This window comes from Mustela nigripes, chromosome 2 (genome assembly GCF_022355385.1).
Source record: "Mustela nigripes isolate SB6536 chromosome 2, MUSNIG.SB6536, whole genome shotgun sequence".
Classification (NCBI taxonomy): Eukaryota; Metazoa; Chordata; class Mammalia; order Carnivora; family Mustelidae; genus Mustela; species Mustela nigripes.
In genome coordinates, this window is record NC_081558.1 from 144,730,493 (window position 1) to 144,749,597 (window position 19,105).

The 19,105-nt window shown below is 41.4% G+C and overlaps 1 long non-coding RNA gene across 1 annotated transcript in view; it reads left to right on the forward strand.

The window, feature by feature from the left end:
- The window catches only part of LOC132012147 (uncharacterized), a 44,616-nt gene that overhangs the window by 15,985 nt on the left and 9,526 nt on the right, over positions 1–19,105 (forward strand). Inside the window, exon 2 of the long non-coding RNA XR_009402537.1 lies at positions 8,201–8,367. This is a non-coding gene — a long non-coding RNA (uncharacterized LOC132012147). The remainder of the gene's footprint in view (positions 1–8,200; positions 8,368–19,105) is intronic.

Sequence of the window (19,105 nt, forward strand, 5' to 3'; positions counted from 1 at the left end):
AGTTTTTGGTTCTGTTGGGTAAATGTCAAAGAGTGTAACTGCTGGGTCATATGATAAGAATATGTTTAGTTTTGTAGAAATTGCCAAACTGTCTTCCAAAGTGTATGTACCATTTTGCATCTCTGCTACAAATGTCGTTGACATGCTCACAGCATTTGCTGGTGTCAGGGTTCTAAATTTTGGCCATTCTAAGAGATGTGTAATGGTATCTTCTTATTGTTTTAATTTGCATTTCCCTGGTCACTCATGAGGTGGAACATCTTTCCATATGATTATTTGCCATCTGTCTATCTTCTTTGGTGAGGGATCTGTTAAGGCCTTTGTCCTTTTTATTAATTGGATTGTTTGTTTTCCTATTGTTTACTTTCAGGAGTTCTTTGTATACTTTGGATAACAGTCCTTTATCAAACATGCTTTCCCAAATACTTTCTTCCAGTCTGTGGCTTATCTTTTCATTCTCTTGACAGTGTCTTTCACAGATCAGAAATTTTTAATTTTAATGAAATCCAGCTTATCAATTCTTTCTTTCACAAACTGTGTTTTGTTGTTCCATTTAAAAAGTTGTTACCAAACCGAGGTCATCCGTATTTTCTCCTGTGTTACCTTCTAGGAGTTTCATGGTTTGGTGTTTTACATTTAGATCCATGATCCATTTGGAGTTAATGTTTGAGAAAAAGTGTGAAGTCTGGGTCTAGAATAATTATTTTGCATGTGAATGTCCAGTTGATCTGGCACTTGTAGCAAAGATGAATTTTTTCTATTGTAGGGCCTTTATCCCTTTGTCAAAGATAAATTGATTATATTTATGTGGGTCTATTTCTGGATTTTCTATTCCATGATGTATTAATCTATTCTTTTGAAATATCACACTGTCTTGATTATTATAACTTAATAGTAAGTCTTGAAGTCGGGTAGTATCACTTCTTCAACTTTGTTCTTTTTTTTTTTTTTTAAGATTTTTTATTTATGTATTTGACAGATAGAGATCACAAGCAGGCAGAGAGGCAGGCAGAGAGAGGCAAGCAGAGAGAGAGGAGGAAGCAGGCTCCCGGCTGAGCAGAGAGCCCGATGTGGGGCTCGATCCCAGGACCCTGGGATCATGACCTGAGCCGAAGGCAGAGGTTTTAACCCACTGAGCCACCCAGGAGCCCCAACTTTGTTCTTCTTTAATCTTGAGTTTCTTATCTGGATCTTTTGCCTTTCGATATAAATTTTATAACCAGTTTGCCAACATCCACAAAATAACTTTCTGGGATTTTGACTGGGATCGTGTTGAATCTATAGATCGGGTTGGGAAAATTGACATCTTGACAATACTGATTTTTCTTAGCCGTGAACATGGAATATCTCTCCATTTATTTAGTTCTCCTCTGATAATCTTTCACCAGAATTTTGTAGTTAGCCTCATGTAAATCTTGCACATCTTTTTTAGATTTATTTCATTTTGGGGGTTACAGAAGTAAATAACGATGTGTTTTAAGCAAATTCCGCTTGTTAATTGATGGTATATAGGAATGTGATCAACTTTTGTATATTAACCTTGTACCCTGCAGCTTTGTTATAATTGCTTATTAGTTCCAATTGTTTCAGATTTTCTATTTAGATCATCATATCATCATCTATGAACAAAGATAGTTTTATTTCTTTTTCCCAATCTGTATACCTCTTATTTCCTTTTATTATCTTATTGCATTAGCTAGGATTTCCAGTGCAATGTTGAAAAGCAGTGGTAAGAGGGGACATCTTTGTCTTCCTGATTTTAGTGGGAAAGCTTCAAGTTTCTCACCAATAAGTATAATGTTAGGTGGTTGTTGTTGTTTTTATAGTGGTTTATTATCAAGTTGAGGAAGTTCTCTTTTCCTGAGGGTACCTTGATTTTTTTTTTTTAAATAATAAAGTCTGGAGAACTTTCTCTTTTGAACATTAAGAGCTGCCTTATTACCATTATTATTACCTATAGCTGCATAGTACTCCATTGCATGCATATGCCATTTAACTGGATCTTTGTTGATGTGAATCAGGTTATTTCCACATCTTTTGTTAGCACTAATAATGCTGAAGTGGCTACCTTTATAAGTAGACCATTTTGCATGTTTAAAAATTCCTAAAAGTTGAAACAGTGAGTAAAAGCATGTATATGCATCTATGGCTTTAATTACTGTTTTACTCTATATAGATTGTACAAATTTATACTCATATCAGGAATATAGAAATATGTGAAAAGTTGTGTTTCAGTGTGGTTTTGGTATGTGTTTCTCTTGCTATAAGTGAAGTTGAGCATATCTTCTCTTTTTATTTTTATTTATTTATTTAAAAGATTTTATTTATTTATTTGACAGAGATCACAAGTAGGCAGAGAGGCAGGCAGAGAGAGAGAGAGGAGGAAGCAGGCTCCCCGCTGAGCAGAGAGCCCGACGAGGGGCTCGATCCCAGGACCCTGGGATCATGACCTGAGCCGAAAGCAGAGGCTTTCACCCACTGAGCCACCCAGGTGCCCCTTTATTTTTTATTATTTAATTTAAAAAAAATTTTAAAGATATTATTTATTTATTTATTTGAGAGAGTGAGAGCATTAGCATGAGTGGGGGGTGAGAGGGACAGAGGGAGAGGGAGAAACAGACTCCCTGCTAAGTAGGGAGCCCCAAGTGGGGCTTGATCCCAGGACCCTAAGATCACAACTTGAGCTGAAAGAGAAACTTAACCAACTGTCTCTTTTTAGAACATTTTTAATTTTTAAAAAATTTTTAAGCAATTTTATTTATTTATTTGACAGAAAGAATGAGAGAGCACAAGCAGGGGGAAGAGTAGGAGAGGGCTTGATCCCAGGACCCTGGGACCATGACCTGAGCCAAAGGCAGATGCTTAACTATCTGAGCCACCCAGGCACCCTGCAATTGTCCGTTTTTAAAATTTATAATCATTTCCTTTTCTTTCTATATCCTTTGCCTTTTTTTTTTTAATTGGACTATTGATCTTTTTCTTAGTGAAGTGTAGTATCTCCTAATGTATTATGGAGATTATCCATTTGTCTTGTGTGAATTACAACTGTGTGTACATATATAAACTATTTTAACACAGAGTAGATTATCTGCTCCAGAGGTGTTCAAACATACGGTCACTTGGTAGGATTATACAGCAGGTATTCTTGGATTAGATCTCTGGGCCATGTGATTTAAAAAAAAAAAAAAAAAGATTTATCTATTTATTTTAGAAAGAGAGAGGGAGCACACACATGAGCAAGCATAAGCAGGGGGAGAGAACTGAGGGAAGAAAGAATCCTCAAGCAGACTCCCTGCTAAGCGTAGAGCCCAATGTGGAGCTCGATCCCAGGACCCTGGAATCATGACCTGAGTGGAAATCCAGAGTCAAACGCCTAACCAACTGAGCCACCTACCATCCTAGGACCATGTGATTTTTAAAGTACATTCCCATTCTCAGCTTTTATGATTCACTAGTCACATACTGCCTTATTTAGACTAGAAAACCTAGGTTTGGTTAACTATTCATTAAGCACTTTGCTTTCACATGGTCTACTCAGCATCTTCCTAGAAGTCAAGGCCTGAACGCTCAGCAATCAAACAATTGTCAACTCTCCAGTGACCTGCATCTTTGCACCATTTTCTTTAGGAAGGAGGAAGCAGCTGTAGCCCATCACCTTTGAGTACTTTGGCCAGCAGCCTGGCATCTTGGGAATTTATCTAGCATGCATTTCAGACGTACTCAGACACTTTTTAGAAGAAATCAAAGTCACTAAAGGAAACCAAGAACATTAAAGATTTATACATCTTGTGTAATTTTACTGTAAGAAATAAAGCCAGGTTCTGCTCAGCACTTAATATAAGATGAACTGAAAACTGCAAAGAAACATGTTTAAAGATAATTAATAAATTTGTAGAATATTTTTGTCAAATCACTCACAGCACACGTTTTATAGGCAGCTTGAAAACATTTTGCATACTGGAAAGATGAAAGCATTTGGTATTTGTTTCCTGGAGGTGGAGGGACTAGCAGAGTCCTAGGTCTTTGGAGTCCCCAGAAAATGATTCTGCATATATTGCACATAGTTACCAACTGCTCGAAATCAGCAAGGCCTCATTTGGGTCTTTGGACATGTCAAGAAACAGCATGGGGCTGATTGAAGTGAATGGTAATGAGAGGTCAGCAATTGCTGAGGGTTTTTTTCAAGTGTTATTTTTTTACTTTTCAAGTTTAACAGCAAGACCTCACTAACTTAGAGTACTTAAAGGCAGACATTTTTCTCAAAGGGATGAAGTTAGTTTAGGTCAGTTCAGAACTTGATTTTTTTTTCCCTGTTTTTGAAAAGTTTTCCTTTTCTCAACTCTTTCCTGATTAGCTTCTGATCCCAATAACTCTGTCCCTCACTTTTCGCCCTTCACATTTTATTCTTCCCTATCTCTGGCAGGTCTAATCAAAGGAATATGTTCTTTACTTTCTTTTTGCTATCTTTCCTTGAAGGTACATCCTTGTGTTTATGCACGACCTGACATTGTTGAAGAAGGATGAGATCCGGATCTAAAAATGCTTCTACAATGTAGCAAAGGGCACAGTTGTGACCACAATCCTCGACTGAGAAGTGGTGTTAGGAGAGGCCAAGAATGAGCCTAGTTTTTCTGGGCATTTGTCAAGGCTGATCTGAAGGCTGATCAGGTCATAGAGAGAAGCTGATGCTCTAGGAAACTGAACAAGCCAGGCTCTGCTAGGAGTCATGCAGGTCAAGTAGCGGCTAGACCCACTACATTTGGCCAACCAGGAAGAAGACCCCAAGACATCCCACCTGCTAGGCACCAGGTAGAAACCGTCAACCTTTGTCGGTGAAAAAAAGAGAAGAATGGATGAGAGGGATGGGGAGGGATAGAGAGAGAGGGAGAAAAAGAGAGAGATTAAAAGGTAGAAGCATTCCTTTTCTCACCGAAGGTATAAGACCTCCAGGTTGAATTCACAATAATAACAGGGAGGAGAAAGTTCAAATGGATATGTCCCATGCATGGCATTAAAAATGGAGCTTGAGCATATGCAAACAGCATGTCGACGGCAGATCTGAGGTGATGGCGAAGCACAGGCTCTGGGGTGAGAAATAAGCTTGTGTTGAGAAACCATCTGGGAAAACTCGTAGACTAATTTGAATCGAACCAAGCTGAGACCTTAAGCATTTCTTTCCAATGAGATCCAAGCCAGACAATGACATGAGCTGATGTTCAGTTGTGGAGATGCCCATGTGTCCTCGCCTAACAGCTGTCACGCTAAGTCCACACTGCTCCAGAAAGCTAGATAATTAACTGCCATTTGCTTTGAAGTCCATGGAAAGCAGCTTCCTACTGTGGTACATTTACAAGTCCTACAACTGCCATGTCAAATGTTCAGTGCCTCAACTGCATCAGTCCCACTAACTCCTTTAGATGTTCAGGCTTCTCAAAGGTATTCAAATCCCCGAAGCGGCTACGGGAGGTCTTTCAAGACAGGTGTTTGAAAAAAATATGATTTACTTTTAAATTATTAGATTATTAAATAAGTTTGCCAAAAACATGACTCTGAGTCATGGATGCTTGTAGTTTTTCTTATTTTATTAACTGAGGGAGAGCTGTTTTCAAAGGGGTCAGATTTGGAAGAATGGATGGAGAATTGTTAAATCTACAGAACTGTCCAGATAGGAGCTTCACACTAAGAAACATGAAGATGAATATGTTAATGAGTTTTTTGAAAAGCTTAATAAGGGAACCAATTTCACTTCTCTCTACTTTAGAAGTTTCAATATAGGCCTTGGCAGTGTGGGCGGGGGGAGTAACATACATATAAAAATATCCAGACTTGGGGCCACCTGGGCAGCTCAGTCAGTTAAGCAGCTGCTTTTGGCTCAGGTCATGATCCCAGGGTTACAGGATCGAGTCCCACATAGGGCTCCCTGCTCAGCGGAGAGCCTGCTTCTCCCTCTCCTTCTGCCTGCTGCTCTGCCTACTTGTGCTCTCTATCTCTCTGTCAAATAAATAAATAAAATCTAAAAAAAAAAAATCCATGTTAAAAACAAATATCCCGATTTGGGTTCAGAACAAACTATAAGTTTAAACTAGCATAGATGTGTCAAAGGTAATGGAAAAAAGCACAACCGACTGAACAATTTGAGTTCCCTGTGTCCCATGTTTATCTTTGTGTCAATGGGACAGTGGATCTCTATAAAGGACCTTGATTTCCAGATCCTCATCATTCAAGCCAAAGTGAATATAGTTTTATTTTGAGCCTGCTGTAAATGGAAAATCATTAACATCGATATTTTTAAAGATAATGTTTCATTGCATAAATTTGCAATGGATTACTAAGCCTCTTGGTGAAATTACTTTAGTTAATTCTCCATACATTGTAGTGAGAAAAATGCCAGTGTTTTCATGCTGAGATTATTTGGTAGGGTTAACAAAGGGTAATTGCCAGTTTGAGTTTATCTTTGTACTAAAAATCAAATGTGGACTGCATTGAGACAGAAATTCAGGACTTAACCTGTCCTATGGAAACCATCTGCACTTAGCAAAGCTTCATGGTTATTTTTCTTTTAAATTTATGTTGTTTTGCCTTTAGGGAGTTGATGGAAAGGCATTGTGAGTGTTTTTGTGGATAAAGTTAAAATTGTTTCATTAAATGTTAATGGACTTAATAGTCCAGTTAAAAAGAGTCCATATATTAGCCTGTATTCAGCACTTAATGCTGACATGGCTTATGTTCAAGAATTGCATTTGGGCCCACGGAGTTGAACATCACATGTGAGCATAGGTTAGTAACGGGTTTTGTTCTTTTGCTATAAAGAAATCACCATTCTGTTTATAAATGACTCTGGTTTTTAACAAAACAGCTATTTCAGATTAAACCAATTGGTTTATTTTGGCCCAAAGAAAGATTTGGACATCCATTTAACATTAGGAGCACAGCATGGCTCACTGGATTCTACAATTGACTAGAACGCGAATTATATAAAATTCCATAATATGTCTCAAACTTTCTTTAGCACCTTCACTATAAAGTGAGCTAGCAATACTATTCAGAGAAATTACTGATTTTCCAGTATTTTGCAAACGTGCAAGAGATTTTTGTTGATTAGTTTTTTTGGAAACTATCAGACTATAGTAAAGCTGTATTTTGAGAAACGCACTTTTTAAAAAATTTTATTTGTTCAATGTTCCAAGATTTATTGTTTATGCACCCACCCAGTGCTCCATGCAGTGTATGCCCTCCTCAATACCCACCACCAGGCTCACCTAACCCTCTCGCCCCTCCCCTCCAAAACCCTTAGCTTGTTTCTCAAGAGTCCATAGTTTCACATGGTTCGTCTCCCCTTCTGATTTCCTCCAATTCTCTTTTCCTTTTCTTCTCCTAATGCCCTCCATGTTATTCCTTATGCTCCACAACTACGTGAAGCCGTATGATAATTGACTCTCTCTGCTTGACTTATTTCACTCAGCATAATCTCCTCCAGTCCCATCCATGTTGATACAAAAGTTTGGTATTCATCCTTTCTGATGGAGGCATAATATTCCATTGTATACATGGATCATATCTTCTCCTTCTCCTTCTCCTTCTCCTTCTCCTTCTTCTTCTTCTTCTTCTTCTTCTTCTTCTTCTTCTTCTTCTAAGATTTTATTTATTTGACAGAGAGAGCGAGATCACAACTAAGCAGAGAGAGAGGAGGAAGGCTTTCTGCTGAGCAGAGAGCCCGATGTAGGGCTTGATTCCAGGATCCTGAGATCATGACCTGAACCGAAAGCAGAGGTTTAACCCACTCAGCCACCCAGATGCCCCTGGACTATATCTTCTTTACCATTCGTCTGTTGAAGGGTATCTTGGCTCTTTCCACAGTTTGGCGATTGTGGCCATTGCTGCTATGAACACTGTGGTACATATAGCCCTTCTTTTCACTACATCTGTATCTTTGGGGTAAATACCCAGTAGTGCAATTGCAGGGTCATAGAGTAGCTCTATTTTTAATTTCTTAAGGAATCTCCACACTTTTTCCAAAGTGGCCAACCAACTTGCATTCCCACCAAGAGTGTGAGAGGGTTCCCCTTTCTCCACATCCTCCCCAACACTTGTTGTTTACTCTCTTGTTGATGTTGACCTAGTGACTGGTGTAAGTAGTATCTCAATGTGATTTTAATTTGAATCTCCCTGATGGCTAATGATGATTGCCACTACTTAACAGCCCACGGGAGAAGAATGAGGCACCAACAAGTCAGCTGTAAAAGAGAGGGAGCAGGGGACAACAGCTGGAAGGACCATCTCCCCGAACAACTCCTCAGTCCTGTATTTATTAGATACAAGATAACAACCAACAAAGGAGAAGAACGCTATACATTAGTCAAAGGTCTGGTAAGTAAATAAGAAGGAATGTGTGTCATACCTTGATCACAAGTCCTATAGGTAAACAAGAAGAGTAAGCTGTGTCTGGTCAAGCAGCATGGAATTTGTTCAGCAAGCGTATTTAAATAGATTACCTTAACAGCAGGCTTTCTCTGAGGTAGGGGAGACAACGAAAAGGGGAAGCTGGCAGTGTTCCATCCTGAGCGGCCGGGTGTTCCCAGCTGCTGGGCTTCAATGACATAGATCATCCTCTCCCACAGAGGCCTGCTGCTGGTATAGGTTTTTCTCAAGGTCACCTTTCAGCATGACCAGTACAACTTCTCATTAGTTAAAGTTGTATTTTTTTTTTTTAAGATTTTATTTATCTATCTGACAGAGAGAGATCACAAGTAAGCAGAGACGCAGGCAGAGAGAGGAAGGGAAGCAGGTTCCCCACCGAGCAGAGAGCCCGATGCGGGACTCGATCCCAGGACCCTGAGATCCCAACCCGAGCCAAAGGCAGCAGCCTAACCCACTGAGCCACCCAGACGCCCATATGTCTGATAGCCATTTCTATGTCTTCTTTGAAGAAGTGTCTGTTCCTGTCTTCTGCCCATTTTTTGACGTGATAATCTGGAAAAACATATTGTTTTTGGCTGTTGTTAAGAGATTCGAAGTTGTGCCATTTCTTTGGATTAGATGAGAATAAATATTTTTTGTAGTTTGAGCAGTTAAAGGTAATTATGTAGAGAGAGATACAGGCTCAGATTAGCTCACATTTCTACATGAGCTTCCTGACTCTTGTCTTCAGGAAATCACCAAATCACGTGGCTTTGGATACATTGTTGTTAGTTCTTTTGAAATCAAACAACACTCATGTTAATGTATCTATAAACAGTTGGAAATAGAAATACTTCATTCCACATGTGGTTATGAACCATATGGACTACATGTAGGCTGAGAATATAATACATGAAGGTCTCTATTTCTTCCTCCTACTTTGTAAAATGGTGAGGAATTCAATGGGATCACAAGAAACATGAAATGAAAGCTTAAAGAACTTTCATTCATTCATTTAGCAAGGAGTTTTTCCTTTTCCACCAAAAGTATTTAAAATCTGCACAAAAGTCTATAGCCGTCTTTAGCTGCAACACCTCTAGTGTTAGAAGTATGGATTCCTACAAAAGCACTCAGAGTAAGTAAGGCATGCAAAATGATGACCCAGGTGGCAAGACTAGACATAAAGAGCCTGAGACCATCCAACGTGACTTTGAGGAAACAACTCTCTGTTTAGTGTCCTCAGCAAATGAAGGACGGGCTGATAACTTGAGAGCCTCCTTCTCACTCCACGACTCAATGAATGACAACAGAAATCACTGTCCATAGTTATCCCAGAACAACAGGGGAGGCTGGTGCTCTGGGTCCTCCCAGGGGCATGAACTTTTCTAAAATTCTCTCTTGCTTTTAGCTGCTTTGAATGTATAGCATTTATCACTGTATAATATTTGAGTGCTTTGAAAGTTGCTAGGCAACTTTGAGTGAACGCAAGGCCTATTTATTTATTAAAAGACTGTATCTCTTCAGAATGTCAAACACAATCCATGGTTAAGCTTCTAAGTTCAAGTTTCCACTTTGAACTTCTTTTAGAGACAAATGGGGGAAATCAAGAAGCAGATAGAAGGAAAACAACACATGATTAAAAATTAGCCAAGGCAAGCCTGCACAGATATTTATCCATCTCTTGAATTTTATGCAGTTAAGTTACCTTTAGGAAATTATGGTAAATCTGCTGTCTTCAAGACCAGGGAATGGTTGGTCCTTCACGAGTTTTTAACATGTTCCCTTGATGCTTTCATCATCAATATCCAGAACCATAAAGCCAGTGAGATGTGGGAACACAACAGAACAAAATAACATCTAACACGTATTTCCAACTTTTGCCAGGTACTTTCCTAAGCTTTTTACATGTATTAACCCATTTAATCTTCACAGCAATTCTCAGGTAAGTACTGTTACTATTCTTGCTTCATGGATGAGGAGATCAAGGCACAGAGAGGGTAAGTGACAGGGCTGGGATTCAAACTGATATAGTCCACTTTTATGGCTTATGCTTTGTGTCCACAATAATCTAGCCATCTCCTAACAGGACTATTGATTTGTCGTATTCACAGTGATGGGCACCAGAAGCTAGTAACCAAGAGTTTTCATTCAGCATTTAGTCCAAGCACTGGTGGGCCGGAGGCAGGCAGGGCCACATTTATCCCATAGGCCCCCGAGGCCAGGGCCCAAGGCCCACAATACTTTAAGGGGCCCAAGAAAAGTTTTAAATTTCTTTCCAAATCAGAAGAAAAAAAAAAGAATACTAATCTAGCCTGGTTCCTATTTGTCTTTATACTGGCATAGCCATAGCTGATGTATTTTTCAATGTGCCTGGGAATATCCTATGGTGGGCCTGGACAAGGGGTAGAGTTGAGGTAGATGCGCTGTGGCCAAAGCTGCTGCTCAGAAACCCTCTGGAGGCTCCTTGTGTGGGCCCTTCCTCTCCTGTGCAGGCTGGTGCCCAGGCAAGTTGTTGCAGAGCCTACCTTTAGCAGAGTTGCTCTACTCACGCTCAGACCTTCAGATTCTCTTGAAGCACTGCCCTTCACTCCTGCCTTTGTGACCAGGTGGCTGCGGGCTCTACCCTCACTTCTCCCATGCACTGAACTGAGACACGCGTGCTGATGCGTTTCACTGCTGGCCTGTGGGTGCGTTTGGTCTGGTCTGTACAGTGTTGCATCGAGCCAGAGTTAGTGGTCAATGTCAAAAAGTTGGGGGAGGGGACTTCACATAAAGATGTGGCTTCTTGGCTTCTTTGGAAAGGTCGGAAGGCTTGGTAGCAGTGGCCCACACTGCACAGCTCTGCGCAGCTGGAGTTCACTGCAGGTGTTTGCTTCAGTCCCCTCTTAGCCCTGCCAGGCCCGATAAGCCAGGAAATTTCAACCTTTGCCCTCACATATACATGACAGCTTCAAGAATTAGCTTTCCTCAAAAGTCCTACAGGTTCACAGAGAAGGAAGAAAGCTGCAAATTAGCCAATAATAAAGGGATTCCAGGCTTTAGCTGGTGGGAAGACTGGGAGGGTCCTGGAGCCTCTGCCTCCCATGTCAGGTAAGGCCTCTACCTACTGTCACTATGAGCCAGTCTCCTCCCCAACCTTCCCATGGATGGTGTAAACACAGAGACAGGCTCTCCAGGAATAAAGGGAAGAGGAAAGGCAAAGTTAATGATTTGCCACCCAACCCCTCCCATCTACCTACACACCCACCCTTCCCTTCCAGTGCCTCATCTTGCTGAAATCAGGTGAAATATGATTTGAGTACAGAATTCTTGCATCTCTTATTTTTAACTTAATTATGATTATTATGAGTTTGCAAGATAGGACTTCAAAGACCCTGGCAGGTGCTAACTTCAAAGACCACACATAAAATATTGTCCAGGCAGTTCAGTTCCGTTGGGCAATGCTTGGCAAGGCCATCAGGCACTCAAAGGTGAAATGATTTCTACTTGAGTTTCTTGTTGGAAACCTTGCTACTTAACAATGAGATTTTAGAGGCATGTATATATACATATATATATATATATATATATGTATATATATATATGGCATTCAAATGATGTAAAGAATGTAGAAGACATGGTTCACACCCTCAATGAACTTAGACTAATGTGGAGGGGGGCTAGGTCTAGAGAATAAAGTTATGGGCCTTATATATTGCTGTATAGTAAGTGGTAAGTTGGAGATATATTTATGACTTAGTGTGCCAGCTGTTCAAGAGAGGAGGAGATCTTTTTTGGGATGGGTTACTCAGAATAGGCTAAAGTGGTCATAGGCTGGGCTTCAAGGCTTGAGAGTGAAGACCAAGGGTATATGGCATGATGAGTGGTGGTCACTAGAGTTGAGAAGATGGGAACAGAGAGATACAGGAAGATGAAGCTCAGGGCAGACTGAGGCAGGAATGGAGGTGGGGTGTGTTAAGGAGCTGCTGCTTTATCCTATAGGTAACGTTAAGCTATTTTTATGCAAGGGAGGAAGAGACAGGATGAAAGCAAAGCTCTAGGAAGACTAATCTAGCTTAGAGTAAAGTGATTAGAGCAATAGAAGCTGCTGCAGGAGTTTGGAAGGCCAGTTAGCATGCTCTTCAGTAATCCAGGCATAAAGTGAATGGAGCCTGAATTTGGGTGAGAGATCAGAGAGAAGCAGCAGGAGGGTGATTTCAGAGAATCACCCTTTAGAAAAGATAACCAAATACAGGAAAGGGTGGGAGGAGCAAAAGACACCTGTAGTTCCCAAAGAGCCATTTCTGCCCATTGTCCCCCCTGCTCACTTTCTCCAGCCACACACATGTCCTTGCTGTTCCCTGAATAAGGCCAGCAAAATCCCACATAAGGCCTTTCCATTGCCAGTTTCTCCAACCCGAACCTTCTCCTCCAGGTTATCTACCTGCTTGCTCCCTCACTTTCAGTCCCTATCTTGCCGCTCCACACATTTATTTTACCTTTGTAGTTTAGAAAATTGGTATTTTCAGCCAATACATAAAACATGACAATATTACTCTCCCGCAAAGTTCCTGTAGGTTCACAGAGATTCCTAAAATGTACCTGTGTTAGAAAGGCCTTCTCTGACTACTCCGTTCCTCCCTTTCCCCTTACTCTATTTAATTTTTCTTACTATGTTTCCTCATCTAATAATATGTTATGTGTTTAGCCATTTGTTTGGTTACTTTCTATTTGTTTGCTTGTTTGTTAGTAAAATGTGAGGGCAGATAGACAAGGACTATCCCTCATTTTTACCTCTGCCCTTCACACAGTGCCCTGGCCTGTAGTTAAGTTCTCAATAAAGATTTGTTAATTAAATCAATGAACTAGAAATCTAGTTCATAAAAGAGGGTTATTTGAGGAGATGAAGAAAAGGAAGATGATGTGTTAGCTTTAAGCATGGATCAGCTTAGTAGGAAAAACACTTTAGATGGTGATTGGTGGGATTTCATGGCTCGGGACCCAGCTTGGCACTCTGTAGGTTTACTTTCTTTCTAAGGATCAGAGCCACATTTTCCTGCAGAGTGCCTCTGTCTGGGTAGCTATCTCGGTGTTTTCCACCTCACTGTAGGAATCCAGTTTCCCTCCACGTGACTAACTTCTTCCCGTGGAAGAGAGGGGGTAGAGAACAGCTTTGGAATAGGGGGATTTACTCAGAAGGTGTTGAGTCTCCAGGAGGACATCCTAGAAACCGTATTTTGTCCCTTGTGTGTCCATCAAATAAATGTCTGATGCTTCCTAGAAACTCGAAATCTGTTTATTGGGATGATCTACTACAAACTTTTTGAAATATATTTGATGTAACCCATAATAATCCAAATGAGACCCAAAACAAAACAAGGCACACCTGTAGCTCATTTGTTTCTACTGTTTCAATTGCTCCAATTCCCACTTTTGCCAGGAGCAGATTAGGATCACCTGCCAAACTGACTTATGATTTAATGAAGCATCTCATGTACATTCATTTGGTTCTCCAAAATAATCCCGTGAAGAAAACACACTTCTCCTTTTCAAATGCAGTTCAGTCTTTTCTTAATACAAAACACTTTCTAACATTACTACTGACTCTATTGAAATGGATGAACACATTATAAAGCACTTTATCTTTATTGCTGCTGAAAGTGATCCATAAAGAGCATGATTGCCAGCTGCGTATCCCAGGCACATGATTTCATTACTGGGCCCTTATGGAGCCATCAGTCCCATAGATGGTCCTCTCTGCTTGACAGACCAGCCATTGAATTCTAAACTTGACTTAATCTCAAGTGCCATCTTCAGGTCACCAGAGATCACCCCAGCCTGAATCCAGTAGATGCTACCAGAAACCTGGGGTGCCTGGACTGTTCTTAGAGTCTGCTCAAGAAGCCTGTCACGCTTTTGATAACCCAAAGTCACAGCTTCTGATCAAAGGGTCCCTCTTGGATGAAGCTGACCTACGTGTCCGTGGACTGTCCATAAACATTCTTAACAGGTGGCAACCCTAATTTTAATTCTCTAGCCATGTTCATGTCCAGAGTGAGGGCCAGCCACCATTCAGAAGTGGGGTGGTAAGGAGCTTAATACTGTTCTGGCGTTTGTGTGTGGGCTGGGGGTGATCCAGTTTCTCTGGGTATCTTTAAATATCACTTAACCTCCCAACCAGAGATTAGTCTCAACTAGGAGGAGTGTGGGTGGTTAAAAAAATTCTCTTGTCAGCACGAAAATATACATCAGCTTCACAACTGGCTATGAATTTCTGTGGAATCCCAGGAATTTAGAGGTAACCATGTCCAGATCTCTCACTTCACAGATGAGGGATGAGAACTCCCGTTTATCAAGACCTCTTGAGTACCTAGCGCAGTTTCAGTTGGCTGAGGAGGAAACTGATGATACCTTTGTCTGAGCACACACACAGAACATCGCAGTCCGGAAGGAAAAGAGTTTTGATTAAAGAACAGAGGATGAAAAGAGGAGCAGCCACCGGGCAGGACAGAGGTGACTAGGTTTGCTGGAAGGTGGAGGGAGGGTGACAGAAAGAGGGAGGTTGCCTAGGATACAGTAAACACATTTCTGTACCTCAGCGGAAGATACTAGAAGTACAATGCCTGAGCCAATTCCAGGGCTGCCTTTGCCGCAATACTCCAGGTTGCTAATGTCTACTTTCAAGGTAAGTTTGTTTGATTGGAAGCTGTAGAAGTGTGTTCCAGAAGGCTACAAGGAGTGAAAATGTTTTATTATTATCATTAATTATTACTATAATGATGATAACAGTCACCACATCTCAAAAGATACGTGCTAACAACTGCCATGGGCATAATGTATCTTATATAAATTAATTTTTACAGCAACCTTGGAGGCTGGTATTCTTCTCCTTATTTTAGAGATGACATTTTTTGGCCAGGTTGTCACAGCAAATGGCAGATCTGGGATTTGAATCCAGGTTGTCTGGCTCCAAATTTAAGTGACGGAATTTCAAACGTGTAATCTCTACTCAAAACAAATAGATTCAATGTCCTCATCCCCCCATTTTTATGCTAATTCAGTGCAGAGTCCAGTAGCACTGAGCATAACAGCTTTGGAAGAAACCACTAGCAATGAGATAAGCTGCCCCTTCGCTTATTCTGAATTCATGGACTCAAATACCTTCTTTGTGCTTGTCAGCCTTTCAAATTCCTGGTATACTCACCCTTGATTCCAGATGTCCAGCCACAATTTATGAGCTCTAATTAAATAGGATCCCTTCTCCTTATTGTATCCTTCAGACAGAGTCCTATCACACAAAACAAAACAAAAACACTTCTCTTTGATCTAATTTTGGCATTCTTGCTCTTATTAGTTAAAAACTAGTCCTCTTTAAAATAGGATACAGAGTGCCTTTAAAAGTCCACCAAGAAGAAACATCGAGTTGGGCAATACTGGGGTAAAGAAACAAATCTTGGGAATTGGCAAAAAGAGGAGGAAAGAGGAATGCCAAAAAACATGGCAGGCAGGTTTTACCTGTGTGAGGGCATGTGCTCATCTGAAATTGGGGAAATCATCCAGATTCATTCCTGTGACTTATGTGACAATGGGCATTCTTCGAAAGAGGAGTAAGCCATATAACTTCGGCAGGAATTCCTCGTCAGAGAGAGCCTGTGAGGAAAGAGAGCAGGCTGCTTTTGGGGTTTGTGGATGCACTGGGCAAAAAGAGCTGGCTGTGAGTGGAGGTGTGCGGGGACAGGGATCTTTGGGCCACAGAGGGGAGAGGAAGCACAGAGGAAACATCCAGGACTTTATCAACGTTGTTGTGCTGCCAAGGGCTGCCTTGGAGGCCAGTTCACTGTAGCTCCAGGTTTGCCAAATTTCGAGAGACGTGAGCTCACTCCTCCTCTTCCTTTCACTTAGCAAATTAAGGAAATGCAAGTCACCACCATGGCCCCTAGGGAAGGTCCAGCTGTCCTTCAAGGGCAGATCCTCTTAGCCCTGGAGGATCACGACTCTGCACTTCTCACGGAACAGGTCGTGTGTTTGCTTATGTGTATCTATTTATTTATATATCTTCTTTATCACTCCTCATTTCCTGGAGAAAACCTGGCTGTCTTAGTATGTAACTGGAAAGTATATGAGGGGGAGAATGTGGCTGTTGATAGTCATCTACGACCTAGAACATATTACTAAGTTCATTTGGATTTTTGTTTCTTTGTGCATAGTGAATCTCATAGGTAAATACAGAAATAGAATACCCTTCATTGAGCAACGTCACATCACCCTTGTATCTAGATGGAAGTCTTTCTTTCACCTTATGGCTCATTCTCTCGTCTCTCGTTATGAACAACCTTTTCTAACAGAACTTTCAAAGAATCACAGAATGTTACAGCCAAAAGGGAGATAATGAATGAAAAAAAGAACTTTTCCACTATGAAGTTCCATTCAAACACAAAAGTCCTTACAAATGCTTACGTTGGGGAAAGAGATATCCAAATCCCCATGTTGCATTTGGAGTCTGTTTTCTGTTTGTTCTGTTCTCAGTAGGGAGAACAGCTCATTACTGTCCTGGGCAAGAGCCTTTTATATACTTGAAAACCACTGCTGGCGAACTCTGTAACCCTCTCGCCTCTGAGCGGAATTACCTTGGTTCCTTTCACCTTCCCTGATCTTTATTTCTCAGACCTCTCACCTCTTCGGTGGCTTTCTGTGAATCAACTCCAGTTTCTCACTCTCCTGCATTAACTGCAGACCTGAGAAAGGGTCTGCCCGGGTTCGCGTGGCCAGGGAGATGGGAACGGAGGCGGGCAGGGCCAGCCGAATTTGTTAGTGGACAACCACCATGGAAAATGGGGGGAGCAGTAGGCAGTCTTTACGTAAGTTAGAAATCAGACTTTCCCCTGCCATGTCGTCTTCATTTCATAGTTCTCCAAACAATGGCACAAACAGATATCAGGGAAGCATTTCTTTGCTATTGGCCCAGTTCTTCCACCGGCGTCCAGAACACTGCCTTGTTAAATGTTTTGTCCTCATAGGCTAGACATACATTTTAACTAGTTACTGGCAACTTCAAATGAAGAGTTCTCACCTACATATGACCTAGATTTTCAGCTTCTTTCAAATTCTGAAGTGAGGGGATATGAGGTTTCTATGTCAGGCCTGGGATCGTGTGTTAGAGCTGAGTGGCAGTGGTCCCAGATAAGTGGGGGCACTGCCTCCAGTTTCCCTAAATCCTATCTGGCCTGTTGTTATGGATGGAATTGTGTCTCCCTAAATTCCTATTTTGAAGCTCTAACCCCAATGTGACTATATGCAGAGACAGGGCCGTTAAGAAAGCAGTTAGGATGGGCACCTGGGTGGCTCAGTAGGTTAAGTGTCTGCTTTCAGCTCAGGTCATACATGATCCCAGAGTCCCGGAATCAAGCCCCAGGTCGGGCTCTCTGCTCAGCAGGGAGTCTGCTTCTGCTTCTCCCTCACCGTCTCTCCTCTTTCTCAAATAAATAAAATCTTTTTTAAAAAAGCAAGCAAGCAAGCAAGCAGTTAGGACCCATGTCCTTAGCGGAAGGGACACCAGAGAGCTCTCTCTCTCTCTCTCACTCTCACCATGTGTCTACAGAAGAAAAGGAAAGACACCGACACAGGGAGAAGGCGGCAGATGTCCGTAAACCCAAAGAGAGCTCGCACTGGAAACCAGTCCTGATGGGAACTCCATCTTGGACTCCCAGCCTCTAGAACTGTAAGAAAGGAAGTTTCTGTTGTTTAAGTCCTCCATCTGTGGTGTTCTGTTACAGAAGCCCAAGGAGACTGATACTCGCATGTATTTCCCTTTGTGCCTAGCTTCTGCCGGCATTTGAAGTTGAGATCCCCGCTCTCTGTGAGAAAATATCCAGTTCTGATATTTTGTCTACGGGTAGAGAAAGTTAAAATGGAGAGATAATGTGTAAGACAGTACATAACCCAAGAGATGTACAAACTGATACCAAGGACAGAATTGTCAATGGCTGGGATGGAGGGGGAGAATAGAGAAGTCTCCACTGTGGGGAGACAGCACGTCAGAAGGCTTTTGAGAGATTAGGGGGATTTCAGCAAATGGTGACGGCACAGAGTTAGCAGCACAGGGGAACAGCCATGAGAGTGGAGGATATATCACTAGATTTGACTATAGCTCAGGGTCCACTGCAGGTGGGGGAGGTGTGGTAGGAAATAAGGCCAGAAAAGGAGGGGAGAGTGAGATCATGAGCCCTGAAAGCCATGCCAGAGGGTTTGATTCAACTTTGGAATGAATGAGGTGTACCTGAGGGAATGGAGGAAGGAACTGAGTGGATGAAAGGCATGGTTTAATTAATTAATTCAGAAAATATTTATTGGAAACATCCAAAGTGCCAGGTACTGTAAATGTAGTTGTGGACAAGACAGAACTAAGTCTCTGCCCTCAGGGAGCTGACAGAAATAAGCAATCAGATATATAACATAATGTCATAATGCTGTAAGAAAAATAAAGCAGTGTAAGGAGAAGTAAGAGGTAGAGTGTAACATGGGAGGTAGTTGCTTTGGATGCCCATGGTCAGGGAAAGCATGATATTTGGGCAAAACCCTGAATGAGGTGACTTGAATCATGTGGGTATTGGAGAATATAATTCTAGACAGAGAGAACAGTAAGTACAAAGGCCCTTAGGCAGCAGCACAGTTATGTTCCTGGAAAAACATATAGGCCAATCTGGCTGGAGTAAGCAATGAGAAGAATAAT